Below are 15033 nucleotides of genomic sequence, written 5' to 3' on the forward strand. Positions count from 1 at the left end.
AGGTAAGTTCCTGTGACTGGACTCCTCTATATCCTGTCACTGCCCACACACTTGCCTCACCAGGTGAGGCACCCTGGATTTACCATCAAAAGCAATTTCACAGGTGCTAAAATTCAATGCCGGGACTTAGCATTTCAGCTGAGAGAGCTTAGATTTCCGGGTATTCGGCAGGTTCCCTTATCACAAGTTGAATTACTTTCCAGCCTATTGTAACAGCCTTCCTCCTGGATCAAATCCAGAACAAATGGGCCAAGAAAGGGCTTTAACCTCCTTTTCAACGATAATGCACTCTTGTGGGATCTTCTTCCAGCATCCTGAACTGGAACCACCCTTTGTGATGATGTTAACATCTAAGCTTATCTGTTAACCCAGGTTAAGCTTTCTTAACCTTCCTGTTTTCACCTCAAATCAGTGACATGCAGGGCCAAGGAAAACGGAAATGACTGACAATATTTACAACAATAGAGCCATTAACTTTTTTTTTTTTAAGGAAGCTGCTTAGGGGTAATGTTAAGAAGATCATTCTTGAAATACCAGAAATGTCAAAGTGCAAGCATTCCTTCACTGTGACTCTAAAGCAAAATTTAGTATGAAACATTTGGTTTGCTAATATAGTTGTACCCCCTAATAGTCTAGAAATGTATAAAGATTCTCATGCTTTCAATTTGAAGAATTAAGTGGCAGTGGCAGGGGGTGCCAGTTATACCTGCAATAGTCAATAATAGCTTCAGTCACATTTAACTTGAAACAACTTTCGCCTCAGGTAAAAACAGGAACTGAGTAAAAACAAGGAACAAAACTCTTGTGGAGGGGTGGAAGCTGGGGAGAGGCCACTTACCAGGACCTGCGCAGCCCATGATGAGAGCTGAGCAGATGACCCACACTCCTGCCCCCTGCTGCCTCACCCACGTGGAGGAAACGACCAGTCTCTATGCTCCAGAATTCAGAATAATAGCCTCAATCCCTGTGAGTCATTCAAGCCCCAAGTCAGCCAGTGCAAAAATTAAATGGCCATTAAATTTTCCCAAAGAATAAAATAAAATGTTTCCAATTTTATGATTCCCCCCCCTCAGCTAAAAATTTCTCACATTTTTTATCTCACTCAAGAACAAAAAATAAAAAAAAAAGAACAAGCTTCAAACCAGTTCTCTTAGGTTGGGTTCTTTAGAGAAGCAAAACAAGTGAAACAAAACAATTTCACTACAGATTAGTAAGTAAGCACAAGTAAACCCATGCTTACCTTGCTTACTGGGTCATCTGCCCCTGTCAGGGACTGTAAATTTAAAAAGAAGCTTTGATTCTGCAGGAAGGTGCTATGAGGCTGGGAGAGAGACAGATGCCAGCCATACCTAGAAGCAGAATCTTTGATGTGGTGAAAACATGTGAAATTGTTCACTACAGATGATCTGGTAAGCAAGGTACCTTACCTTGCTATTGGATAATCTGCCCCTGGGACGTATATTTATTTTCAGCCATTTCCCTTTTTGCAAAATAGTCCTCTTTGTAATTCCTAGCAGCTGAGGAGAGGGGGTGGCACAGAAAGACAACAAAGCATAACGTTTTTGTTGTTTGCAGAATCTAATAAATGTATTGTTTCCTTTATTCATCCTCATTGGTGATATCCTTTATTAAAGCAAGAGGCAGCATCTACTTCTATTGCTTATAAAATCTATACACTTAACATAGGCCAGCTCTCAGTTCATTGAAACAAAGATTTATTTTAAAAATGTTGTCTTGACTTTAGTTCCCATAGTCTTTCTGAGACAGTAATGATTCCCTTTTTGTAAAGTCTGGTTTCAGTCATGGGGGAAGTGACCTCAAAGCTCTGGGGCATTTTTTTCCTCATGTTTATCTTATTTGTAGGTAATGACTTCTTTGATTTGGCCCCTCAGTTCACTTCTGGGGCTGCTCATAACTTTTGTCAGCTCATCATTTTTACACATACACAAAAGAGCCCACAGTCAAACGCTTCTGTGATGTTCTATTTCAGAACAGAATCACACACTTCAGGCCTTCATGCAAGCTTGTTTCCCTACTTCCAGCCTGCTAGTTACCACAATCAAACAATATAAATCTCCCAAAGAGGTCCCTGCAGGCATTTGGATTTCAGGCCATATTTAAGGCCTCTTAAAAAAAAATTTTTTTTTTAATGGTTGGGCATAGGACCAGGCAATGTCACCATGAGTCAACTCAACGGCAACTAACAACATCAATTGGCTGGCCCCAGAGACTGCCCTGAGTCCTCACAGCTCTCCCTGTGACTTCTGGGCCTCCTTTTAACACTCCAGGAAGAATCTGCCTTAACATAACACATAAAGGGCTTAGATTTCACAAATAGAAACATTTCTACCTCAGTGTCTATTTTCAGAGTGTAATTCTACAGTAAAGCTTCTTGCTGCTCATGTCCATTTCAAGGCGGGGGAGGGGATTCTACTGAGTTGGAACATATTCATAATTGAACTCAAAGGTGGTAGTCCTCTTTCACAGCCTCTTCACCTCCTAATTTAAAAATATTCACCATCAGCCAACACTATAATTTATTCTCAGCATCTGGCATGATGGTCTTTAAAAGAACAAGGCCAGCTGTAGAAAATGTCATACCCAGTTGCTGGCCTGGTGCCTGCAGGGCTGAAAGGGGAGGGGGGTGAGGGGGGTGGGAGGAGCAAAGCTTAAGAACTCCAATTCTCATGAAGGCATCACTGAGCTCTCAACTTTTATCCAATTGAAACCGCTTCCTGTTCGGCTCCCAAATAGTGTTCCACTTCCCTGTGTTCTTGAATTTGGGCCAGGGCAGTTTCTTAGTCCCTACTGTTCTTATTCTATACTGCCCCTAAGCTGAACATTTCTTTCAATGGAGCAAGTTCTCTCAGTTCCACTACGAAGCAAGAGGATGAGGAGCCACGAGACCTCCCAGAGACAGAGGTTCACTTATTAGTCACCTTGTTTGACTGGAATGTCAGACACAAAAAAGCACGGGCAGTTTAGCTTTTTAAGTTTCATTCTCTTCTGCGCTGCTCAAGCTAAGAATAGGCTGACAAGGGGCACACTGAGGAATTTTAGCCAGTTGTTTATAATGTTATTTTAAAAGCGTCACTCCCAACTACTTCTATTACATTTGTACTCGTGGGAAGAAATTCTCTACCCAGACTAAAAAACCTCTTTGAAAACCCTTTGAATCCTGCCTCAAAAACTGCAAATGGGGCAGATCGGCACTTTTGCCCTTCCTCCCCTGAGACTACAAAGAGGGCTCTCTGGATAGTACTGAAAATGTATGAAGGGTTGTTGTTGTTGTTAGGTGCCACTGAGTTGATTTTCAATTCACAGTGACCCCATGTGACAGAGTAGGGTTTTTTAGGATAAAATCTTTATGGGAGCAGAATGCCAGGTCTTTTCTTCCATGGAGCAGCTGGTGAGTTCAAACTGCCCACCTTTTGGTTGACAGCCAAGCACTTAACCATTGCACCATCGGGGCCCCTCCTGTAAAGATTACAGCCAAGAAAACCCTATGGGGCAGTTCTACTCTCTCACGTGGGGTCACTATGAGTCGAAATTGACTCAATGGCACCTAAAAACAACAAATCTTTACAGGAGCAGATTGTCAGGACTTTCTCCCTCGGAGCCTCTGGGTGTGTTCAAACCACCAACCCTTCGATTAGTAGCTGAGTACTTAATCACTGTACTACCAGGGCTCTTCGTATGAAGCGTTAAACTTTATTTAAAATCAGCCTAATTTCCCCAGTCTCCTGAAAGAGCTGCTGTTCCAGTACAATCCACTGCAACAGTTCTGGAAGGCCATCTTCAAAAGAAACTTTGTAAACCCTGACGTCATATGTAAGTGTGGTTTTGTAAGGGGATGACAATTTTTATTTCTAAATGTGCACAGTCATTCACGATAATCATAGAAATGATATTTAACAAATAAATGTAGATTGCAAAAAGGCTAAGAAGCTGATTTGATCTTGGCATCCTAGCTACCCCAATCCGAGGTGTGAGGTAGTCATTCATCTTCTGAGATGAACTACAGGGTCACAGACAGACAAGTGCTAGGGAAAGGACCAGCCAAGATGAACAAATTGGATAAACATCCATATTGTTGAAAGTCTGGGAAACAGACACTCTAAGAAACAGGAAGCTGGTAGGAGTGAAAACTGGTGCAACTTTGAAGAACTTTACCTCTCAAAATGTAAAATACATACACCTTTTGCTATATATATACATATGTACACACACACACACATATAAGATTACCTTACTGTAGGAATTTTTCTTACAGACATACTCACGTGTATGCAAAGATAATATAAAGATGCTACATAAAATGTAGCAATGAAATGTTATATGTATTTTGCTACAGTATCTCAGTATGGAACTACTTACATATGTTACAATATATTCCTACAATGAAACATTATATAGCCATTAAAAATAATATGTAGGAAGATTTTCAAAGTATTAAGTGAAAAAATAAATCAAGTGAGAACAATAAATGCAATCCAATCTCATTCGTGTATAAAAAGGCTATAAATTTATATGAGTTTGCATAAAAATTTCTAGACATATATCACAAGAAACTTAGAGATTGCTTCAAGGGAGTGAGACTGGCAGGAATTTTATACCCTTCTACACTGTTGAATTTTTTTTCTAACATGTGCTTATATTACTTCTACAAATTTAAAAAAGACTAATTTAAAAATAGAAAGCACAGAGGCAGGGTCAAGATGGCAGAGTGGTCAGATGCTTCCTGTGATCCCTCTTACAACAAAGACCCAAAAAACAAGTGAATCAATTATATGTGACAAACTAGGCGCCCTGAACATCAAAGGCAAAGTTGAGGAATTGGACTGAGCAGCACAGGGAGGGAGAGATGGTTCAGAAGCAGCAAGGAGTTGCCAGACCTGACCCAGCAGAAACCGGTACCCTGCAGGCCAGAATTGGCTGGCGCCAGCAGTGAACCAAGCAGTGACATCCGGGACGTGTTTTCCACAAAGGGAGACACAGAGCGGCGAGTGTCTACTCATGCCTCCAGAATCAGCAAAAAGCTCGATTGGCAAAAGATAAGTATATGCATCTTACCTACTGCTCGGATCAAAAAACACCCCTTTGGGAAAAACCTCTCTCCCACTTACCTGCCCCCTTCCCGCTCTGCACTGGGTCTGAGCCAGGGTTAGAGGCTGCTGCATCCCCTGGGCTGGAAGTAGGACTTGTTATGTGCCCTGAGCCATTCTCCCAGCCTTAGAGAGGGAACAAATTAACAAACAGGGAAAAAACAATCTGCCGGATCACCTAAGCTGGGAATTCAAGGCAGAAGTAGCTCATTTGCCTAGGCACAGGCATAAGGGGCCCAGGGACTTTGAATGCCTTTCACCTCTGCATAGACCTGTGTGGGCCCATTTCAACAGTGTAGGCCCTCACTAGCACATTACAACAGGGTATATACCTGAAGTCTAACTTCAACCGTTTCAGCTATATGGTGGAGAGGCAGGTTCATGAAATTTCACACCATTCTGCCTATTAAGCAGGGTCCTCACCTACCCACATCAGGGGCCTGAGGACTGGTGGCTCCACTCACACCACCTAGCCACACAAAACAGGGGTCCAAGGATAAGTGGTGCCTCCCAGGCCTTACAGCCTACAGCATTCGGTGCCATAGTCCGGCTGCAAAACCCACGAACCTACGCACTCTAGGGAAGAGGGACACACTTTACTCACACACTCAGGGGCGATCGTCAGCTCCCTGCCTTGCTCAGCGCGAGACCCCCTCCTGCAACCAGATACCTGTGCCTACATCAATCACCCTTGCCAATCTAGGACTGTATGCGAGAGCCTGCACCACACACTTGGTGACTGACTATCTGGACACCTGACCTCAATCCATACAAGAAAAGTAAATGGGCTCACATACCTAGTAACAGCTCTTACAACCTGGTGAGAGGATGTCAGAGCTTCAAAGACACCAGTAATCAAACTAGCTCACTTGAGCACCCTATTTGGGCATATCAAAGCAAAACAAAACAAGAAGCTTGGATGCATTAAGTAAACATAAAATAAATAAATACAACAACCTATTGATGGCTCAGAGACAACAGTCAATACCAAATCACATAAAGAGGCAGACTATGATGGCTTCAGCAAGCTCCCAAAACAAAGAATCAAGAAACCTTCCGGATGAAGAAAATATCCTGGAGTTACCAGAGGCAGAATACAAATGATTAATATACAGAACTCTTCAAGAGATCAGGAAGGAGATCAGGCAAAAAGCAGAACAAACCAAAGAACACACAGACAAAGCAATAGAAGAACTTAAGAAGATTACAGAAGAGCATGATGACAAATTTAATAGGCTGCAGGAATGCATAGAGAAGCAGCAAACAGAAAGCCAGAAGATTAACTATAAAATTTCAGAATTAGACAACTCAATAGAAAATCATAGGAGCAGAATCGAGACAATGGAAGTCAGAATTAGTGAGACTGAAGATAAAGCACTTGACACCAACATATTTGAGGAAAAATCAAATAAAATAATTTTAAAAAATGAAGAAACCCTAAGATTATGTGGGACTCTATCAAAAGGAATAACCTATGAGTGACTGGAGTACCAGAGCAGGGGTAACAGAAAATACAGAGAGAATTATTGAAGATTTGTTAACAGAAAACTTCCCTGATATCATGAAAGATGAGAGGATATCTATCCAAGATGCTCATTGAACCTGACACAAGGTAGATCCCCCAAAAAAGTCACCAAGACATATTATAATCAAACTTGCCAAAACCAAACATAAAGAGAGAATTTTAAGAGCAGCTAAGGATAAACAAAAAGTCACCTAAAGGAGACTCAGTAAGACTAAGCTTGGACTACTCAGCAGAAACCATGCAGGCAAGAAGGCAATGGCATGACATATATAAAGACCTGAAGGAAAAAAAATTCCCAGCCAAGAATTATACATCCAGCAAAGCTGTCTCTCAAATATGATGGTGAAATTAGGACATTCCAGATAAACAGAAGTTTAGGGAATTTGCAAAAACCAAACCAAAATTACAAGAAATACTGAAGTGAAGCCTCCGGTTAGAAAATCAATAACGTCAAATAACAAGATGAGAACACAGGACACAGCAACCAGACACCAAGATAGGGAAGTCACAAAAATAAATAAAAGCTAAAACGCTCAAAACAGGGAAACAGATGTCATTATGTAAAAGATGACAACATTACAACAAAAAACAGGGACTAAAAAATGTAGTCACAGATCTTTCAGATTGGAGAGAAAGTCAAGGCAATATAAGGAAATAAAAGGCTGGTTTAAACTTAGAAGAATAGGGATAATATTAAGGTAACCACAAAGGAAACTAACAATACTACACATTAAAATAAAACAAGAGAAAAACATAAAGACTGAACAAATACAAAATCAACAACAATGAAAAAGAGGAAAAGAAAATATATTAAGAAAAACAACTCAGCACAGAAAATTAAGGGGAACAAAGAAACTGTCAACAACACAAAAATACATCAAAATGACAGCACTAAATTCATACCTATCAATAATTACACTGAAGTAAATGGACTAAACGCACCAATAAAGAGACAGAGAGTGGCAGAATGGATTTAAAAAAACACGATCCATCTATATGCTGCCTACAAGAGATGCACCTTAGACTTAAAGTCACAAACTAAAACTCAAAGGATGAAAAAAATATACCATGCAAACAACAATCAAAAAGAGCAGGAGTGGCAAGATTAATTTCTGACAAAATAGACATTAAAGTAAAATCCACCACAAAGGATAAGGAAGGACACTATACAATGATTAAAGGGTCAAAACACCAGGAGGACATAACAATATTAAATATCTATGCACCCATTGACAGGGCTCCAGAATACATAAAACAAACTCTAACAGCACTGAAAAGAGAGATAGACAGCTCCACAATTATAGTAGGAGACTTCAATACACCACTTTCGGTGAAGGACAGAACATCCAGAAGAAGCTCAATAAGACATGGGAGATCTAAATGCCATGATCAACCAAACTGGACCTCACAGACATATACAGAACACTCCGCCCAACAGCAGCCAAGTATACTTTCTTTTCCAACACACATGGAACATTCTCCAGAATAGACCACATATTAGGCCATAAAGCAAGCCTTAACAGAATCCAAAACATCAAAATATTACAAAGCATCTTTTCTGACCATAAAGTAAAAAAAGTTGAAATCAATAACAGAAAAAGCAAGGAAAAAAAATCAAATAAAAGGAAGCTGAACAATACCTTGCTCAAAAACTACTGGGTTATAGAAGAAATTAAGGGTGGAATAAACAAATTCATAGAATCAAATAAGAATGAAAACACATCCTACCAGAACCTTTGGGTTCAGTGTTCAGAGGTCAATTTATAGCAATAAATGCACACATCCAAAAAGAAAAAATGGCCAAAATTAACCCTACAATTCAAACAAATAGAGAGCAACAAAAGAAACCCTCGGACACCAAAAGAAAGCAAATAATAAAAATCAGAGTAGAATTAAATGAAATAGAAAATAGAAGAACAATTGAAAGAGTTAACAAGACCAAAAGCTTCTTCTTTGCAAAGATCGACAAAATCGATGAACCATTGGCCAAACTGCCAAAAGGAAAACAGGAGAGGAAGCAAATAGCCAGAATAAGAAATGAGATAGGTGACAGCACAACAGACCCAACTGAAATCAAAAGAATCATAACAGAATACTATGAAAAATTATACTTCAACAAATTTGAAAACCTAGAGGAAATGGACAAATTTCTAGAAACACACTACCTACCTACAGTAACACAAACTGAGGTAGAACAATTAATAAATGCATAACAAAAGAAGAGATTGAAAAGGTAGTTTAAAAACTCCCAACCAAAAAAACCCCAGCCCTGACGGCTTCACTGGAGAATTCTACCAAACTTTCAGAGAAGAGTTAACACCACTATTACTAAAGGTATCTCAGAGCACAGAAAACGATGGAATCCTCCCAAACTCATTCTATGAAGCCAGCATAACCCTGATACCAAAACCAGGTAAAGACAACACAAAAAAAGAAAATTACAGACCAATATCCCTCATGAACTTAGATGCAAAAATCCTCAATAGAATTCAATAACATATCAAAAAATAATAATAATAATTCACCATGACCAAGTGGGATTCATACCAGGTATGCAGGGATGGTTTGACTTTAGAAAGACAATCAATGTAATGTATCCCACAAATAAAACAAATGACAAGAACCACATGATCTTATCAACTGATGCAGAAATTGATGCATTTGACAAAGTCCAATACCCATTCATGATAAAAACTCTCAGCAAAATAGGAATAGAAGGGGAATTCTTCAACATAATAAAGGGCATTTAAACGAAGCCAACAGTCAATATCATCCTAAATGGAGAGAGTCTGAAAGCATTCCCTTTGAGAATGGGAACCAGACAGGGACGTCCTTTAATACCACTCTTATTCAACATTGTGTTGGAGGTCCTAGCCAGAGCAATTAGGTTAGAAAAAGAAATAAAGGGCATCCAAATTGTTAAGGCAGAAATAAAAGTTTCTCTATTTGAAAATGATATAATCTCATACAAAGAAAACCCCAAAGAATCCACAAGAAAACTGCTGGAACTAATAGAACAGTTCAGCAGAGTATCAGAATACAAGATAAACATACAAATATCAGTTGGATTCCTCTACACCAACACTGAGAACTTCAAAGAGGAAATCACCAAATCAATACCATTTACAGTAGCCCCCAACAAAATAAAATACTTAGGAATAAATCTAACCAGAGACGTAAAAGACCTATACAAAGAAAACTGCAAGATACTACTGCAAGAAACCAAAAGAGACCTAAGTAAGCGGAAAAACATACCTTGCTCATGGATAGGAAGACTCAACATTGTGAAAATGTCTATTCTACCCAATGTGATCTATAGATACAATGCAATCCCGATCCAAATTCCAACGGAATTGTTTAATGAGATGGAAAAACAATTCACCAACTTTACATGGAAAGGGAAGGGGCCACAGATAAGTAAAGCATTACTGAAGAAGACGACAAAGTGGGGTCTCACACTACCTGATTTTAGAACCTGTTATAGTAGTCAAAACAGCCTGGTACTGGTACAACAGATACATAGACCAATGGAACAGAATTGAGAATCTAGACGTAAATTCGTCATCCACTTATGAGCAGCTGATATTTGACAAAGGCCCAAAGTCCATTAATTGGGGAAAAGACAGTCTCTTTAACAAATGGTGCTCGCATAACTGGATATCCATCTGCAAAACAATGAAACAAGACCCACACCTCACACCGTGCACAAAAACTAACTCAAAATGGATCAAAGACCTAAATATAAAATCTAAAATGATAAAGATTATGGAAGAAAAAATAGCGACAATGCTGAGTCCTAATACATGGCATAAACAGAATACAAAACATTACTAACAATGTACAAAGACCAGAAGAGAAACTAGATAACTGGGAGCTCCTAAAAATCAAACACTTACGCTCTTCCAAAGAATTCACCAAAAGAGTAAAAAGATAACCTACGGACTGGGAAAAAAATTTTGGCTACTACAAATCTGATCAGCATCTAATCTCTTAAATCTACAAGATACCAGACTAATGGTCTGAGACTGGAGGGACCCCAGAGGACATGGCCTTCAGACTCTGTGCTAGCCCAAAACTAAAACCATTCCTGAAGCCAACTTTTCAGACAAAGAGTAGACTGGAGTATAAGACATAAAATGATACTGGCGAGGAGTATGTTTCTTAGCTCAAACAGATACATGAGACTATGTGGGCAGCTCCTGTCCAGAGGTGAGATGAGAGGGCAGAGGGGGACAGGAGCTTGCTGAACGGACGCAGGAAATATAGGTGGAGAGGAGGAGTGTGCTGTCACATTATAGGGAGAGCAACCAGGGTCACATAACAATGTGTGTATAAGTTTTTGTGTGAGAAGTGACTTGAATTGTAAACTTTCACTTAAAGCACAATAAAAAAAAAATTGAGAGCACGTGAATTTTCATCATCTGGCCTTGTTAGCATTGACAATTATCTAACCTCTCTGAGCTTGTTTCATCATCCATAAAATGGAGATCCTACCTGCTGCACAGAGCTGGGATGAGGACTAGATGAGACAGTATGCATTAAGCATGTAACAGTGCACAAAATAGGCGCTCAATAAATTCCACCTCCAGTTAGTTCCAAGAAACCTTGGAAATCCTCTAGTCCGACCTCCTTTTATTATTGGTAAGAACACTAAAGCCAAAAAAGATTTAGGGACTTGTCAAAGTCAATTAAGTAGTGACCAGAAGAGCTGGGTTCCTGAGCCCTAAACTGACTTCATATGAGCAAAAGAATAGCTCTGTCCCTACTTTATGGCCACATTTCACTTTGCAGGACCAGCCTCCTCCCCTATCTCACTCACCAGACTTGATAAGTCTTGATTTTTCCTAAAAACCAAATCCACCATTCATTGAGGGGGTCCTAGGAATGCACTGGGAAGGCAGGCTCAAACAGGAGTTCTAAGAATGTCTTGATCAAAGGCAGCGCTAACCTCAGCAGGGGCAATAAGGATTTGGACATAGACGTATTTTTAACTATTGATCACACCTTACTGGAGCCCAGCCACTAAAGTACCTGTCTGTGTGCACTCATGTGCGGGCACGCACACACACACACACACACACACACATACACACCCATCCTAACTTCCAGTCCATTGGCTCAAACACAGTCTCTAGGCTGATTTGTTATTGGGAGTTTAAACACATTTTGTTCAATGAGAAATTCTGTACAGGAGCAATGTTTAACAAATGCCTGTTCTTCAGCAGTCTGTGCTTAAGCAAGAGGTTCTCCTTTCAGTAATATTTATACATAAGCCTACACAAAACATTTGGGACTCAACATCCTCATTAAAATGGAATAACTTTCCAAATGCTTTTGTTAGGAATTTGACAGTGGGTGGACATTTCTTTTTCTGTTTGGATGATTTACTTAGAAAGAAAGCTGATTGTTGGGGCTGAGATTACAGCACACTTGCCTCCTTTCCTAATTTCGTTCAGAGGGTGCATGTATTTTGTCAAGAACAAAGACCATGGCACCTAAAATGCCTACAGGAATAAAATCTTGGGGCCTACCAAGGGCAGAGGTCAAAGGAAGACATGCTAAAAAGGATAGCACATCATATCACTCTGATCAAAACAGTAGTGGATAGTGGACAAAACATTTGAAGGAATGGGAGATGTGATGAGTGGGGCCATGTATAATTTAAGTGAGACATTTCCCTTTCCATAGTAATACCCTACATCTGCTTGACACTTCATAGCTCCAAGTTCTTTCACATAAATTATGGTGGCAGACAATGTTCACAGTTCATCGATAGCCATTTATCTTGTTCAGGTGGCAATGGACTCAGCCCATGGGCTGAATCATACTTGGTCCAAGCCAGTGGGTCGCAACACTGCTAGAGTGGAATCACCTGGGAGAGCTTTTAAAACATGCAAATACTTGAGCCCCACCCCAGAGCAATTAAGGCGGAATCTCTGGGGGTGGAGTTCAGGCACTGACATTAAAAAATAAAAGGCCTCAGGGGAGGGGGCCTAACCCAATCGTGGTTATTCCATTTGCTTTTGCTAACTATTAGGCTAGGGCAGGACACATGACCCAGTTCTAGCCAATAAGACATAACATTTGCAGGGGCAGGGAGTTCTGGGAAAGGTTTTATAACCAGATTAAAGGAAAAGGAGCCACATGAGGAAAAAGCTTCCCACCCCCACCTGGTACCCACTACCCAGCTTCCTTCTTTTCTGCATTTTAACAACCCTATGTAGTTGTGTGAGGATGTGATGCTTAGAGCTGGGGCTACCATCTTGTGAAAGCAGGAGAACGAGCTTGAGAATGAAAGCCAAAAAACAGAAAGGGTCTAGGTCCCTGGTGACTTGGTTCAGTCACCACTCAGACTGAAAGAAGTACACTGACTCCCTCCCCGTAAGTTCCAGCTATCAGGTATAAGCCATAAAAATGTCATTCAGGATAATTCACGTGGAGCCTCTCTTCACTGCTGGGCTGAAAACACACACAGATACCCCATGGGGAGGACGGCCATGGAGAAGACAGCTGTAGAGTCACCTACTTTTCTGTGTAGGTGCTGCCGGCAGCTCAGGAATACACTGTTGATTAGTTCAGTGATTGAAACATATTAATAATAAAGCTAAGTGTGTCCCTCCCCCAAGACTAGCCTCTAAGCCTGGCCAGGGTGCCAGGAATGCTGCCAGGGGACACCAAGGAGGACCAGGTAAGGGTGTATCATAATGGGCAGATTATGATCTGTGATGTCTAACACTGAACCCTGTTCCACTCTCACCAGCCCAAGTGTGACTCTGGACAAGTTACTTCTCTTTGACTTGGATGCCTAACTCAATGCATGGCACACAGCCCTTCAATAAGTATCCATCCCCTTTCCTTCCCCCTTCCCTAGAGTAGAGTGTGGCCAGCTTTTGGAATATCCATCAATAATGTTGTCTTTCTAGAAACCATGGATACATGGCATGCCATCCCCAATTGGATTTTTTTTTCACTTTTTTAAATTATTTATTTTTTGTTGTTGTTGAGGATATGCACAGCAAAACATACACCCATTTAACAGTTCCCACACATACAATTCAGTGACATTGATTATATTGAGTTGTGCAAACATTTTCACTGTCCTTTTCTGAATTATTCCTCTCCCATTAACATAAATTCACTGTCCCTAAGGCTCCTATCTAATCTTTTGAGTTGCTGTTGTCAATTTGATCCCATATAGGTAGATCTTAAAAGAGCATAATGCTCATGGCAGACTTTTGTTTACTGTTCTTGCTGTTAGATGCTGTCGAGTCAGTTCCGACTCATAGCAAGCCTATGTACAACAGAAGGAAACACTGCCTGGTCCTGTGCCAGCCTCACAATCGTTGTTACGTTTGAGCCCATTGTTGCAGCCATTGGATCAATCAATCTCATTGAAGTTCTTCCTCGTTTTCACCAACCTTCTACCTTACCAAGCATTATGTCTTTCTCCAGAGACTTGACCCTCCTGATAACATGTCCAAAGTACATGAGATGAAGTCTTGCCATCTTAGCTTCTAAGGAGCATTCTGGCTGTACTTTCTTCCAAGACAGATTTGTTTGTTCTTCTGGTAGTCCATTGTATATTCAATATTCTTCAGCTACACCATGATTCAAAGGCATCAATTCTCTGGTCTTCCTTATTCATCGTCCAGTTTTCACATGTATATGAGGCAACTGAAAATACCATGGTTTGGGTCAGGTGCACCTTAGTCCTCAAAGTGACACCTTTGCTTTTTAACACTTTAAAGAGGTCTTTTGCAGCAATTATTGTTTAGTTTTCAAAATTCTGTTCTGCATTTTTCCTCTTTTGATTAGGACTCTTCTAATGAATCTTTGATTAAAATGTTCAGTAATGGTAGCTGGGCACCATTCAGTTCTTCTGGTCTCATGGCAAAGGACGCAGTTGTTTACGGAGGCAATTAGTCACGCGCTCCATTTCCTCCTCCTATTCTTGACTCTCCTTCCTCTGCTGCTCCAGGAGAATAGACACCAATTGTTGTGCCTTGGATAGTCACTTGCAAGCTTTTAAGTCCCCAGGAAATACTCAATGAACTAGGAGGTAGAACAGAAGTACTGAACACATTATTAGGCCAATTAACTGGGATGTCCCATGAAACCATGGCCCTAACCCTCCAAACCAAGGGAACAACTCCCATGAGGTGTTTTGTTGTACACAGGCAGCCTCAGCAGCTACTCTTTTTATTTTTTCTGGTCGTTGTAAATATATCTATCACACAACTTTTACCAATTCAACTTTTTACAAGTGTACAACTTGTTGACAGCAATTACAATAACTGGCTGTGCAACCGTACCCTTAAGCAATGTGATTTTTCCACCACAGTAAACCGAAACTCAGTACTCCGTAAGCAATAACCCTCCCTCCCGCCTCCTTCCTGCCCCTGG

General features: G+C 40.5%; 1 protein-coding gene across 2 annotated transcripts in view; it reads right to left on the reverse strand.

Annotated features, from left to right (window-relative positions):
• CHST7 (carbohydrate sulfotransferase 7) overlaps nt 1-15033 on the reverse strand; it is a 56402-nt gene that overhangs the window by 36755 nt on the left and 4614 nt on the right. The window contains exon 2 of one of the 2 annotated variants that reach the window (XM_049871300.1): nt 9832-14682. The exons of the other annotated variant lie outside the window; for it this stretch is intronic. The gene's annotated coding sequence lies outside the window, so the exon portion shown is untranslated. Of the gene's footprint in view, nt 1-9831; nt 14683-15033 lie in introns of those variants that run through there. 2 annotated transcript variants of the gene reach the window in all.

The sequence above is a fragment of the Elephas maximus genome, chromosome X (genome assembly GCF_024166365.1).
Source record: "Elephas maximus indicus isolate mEleMax1 chromosome X, mEleMax1 primary haplotype, whole genome shotgun sequence".
NCBI lineage: Eukaryota > Metazoa > Chordata > Mammalia > Proboscidea > Elephantidae > Elephas > Elephas maximus.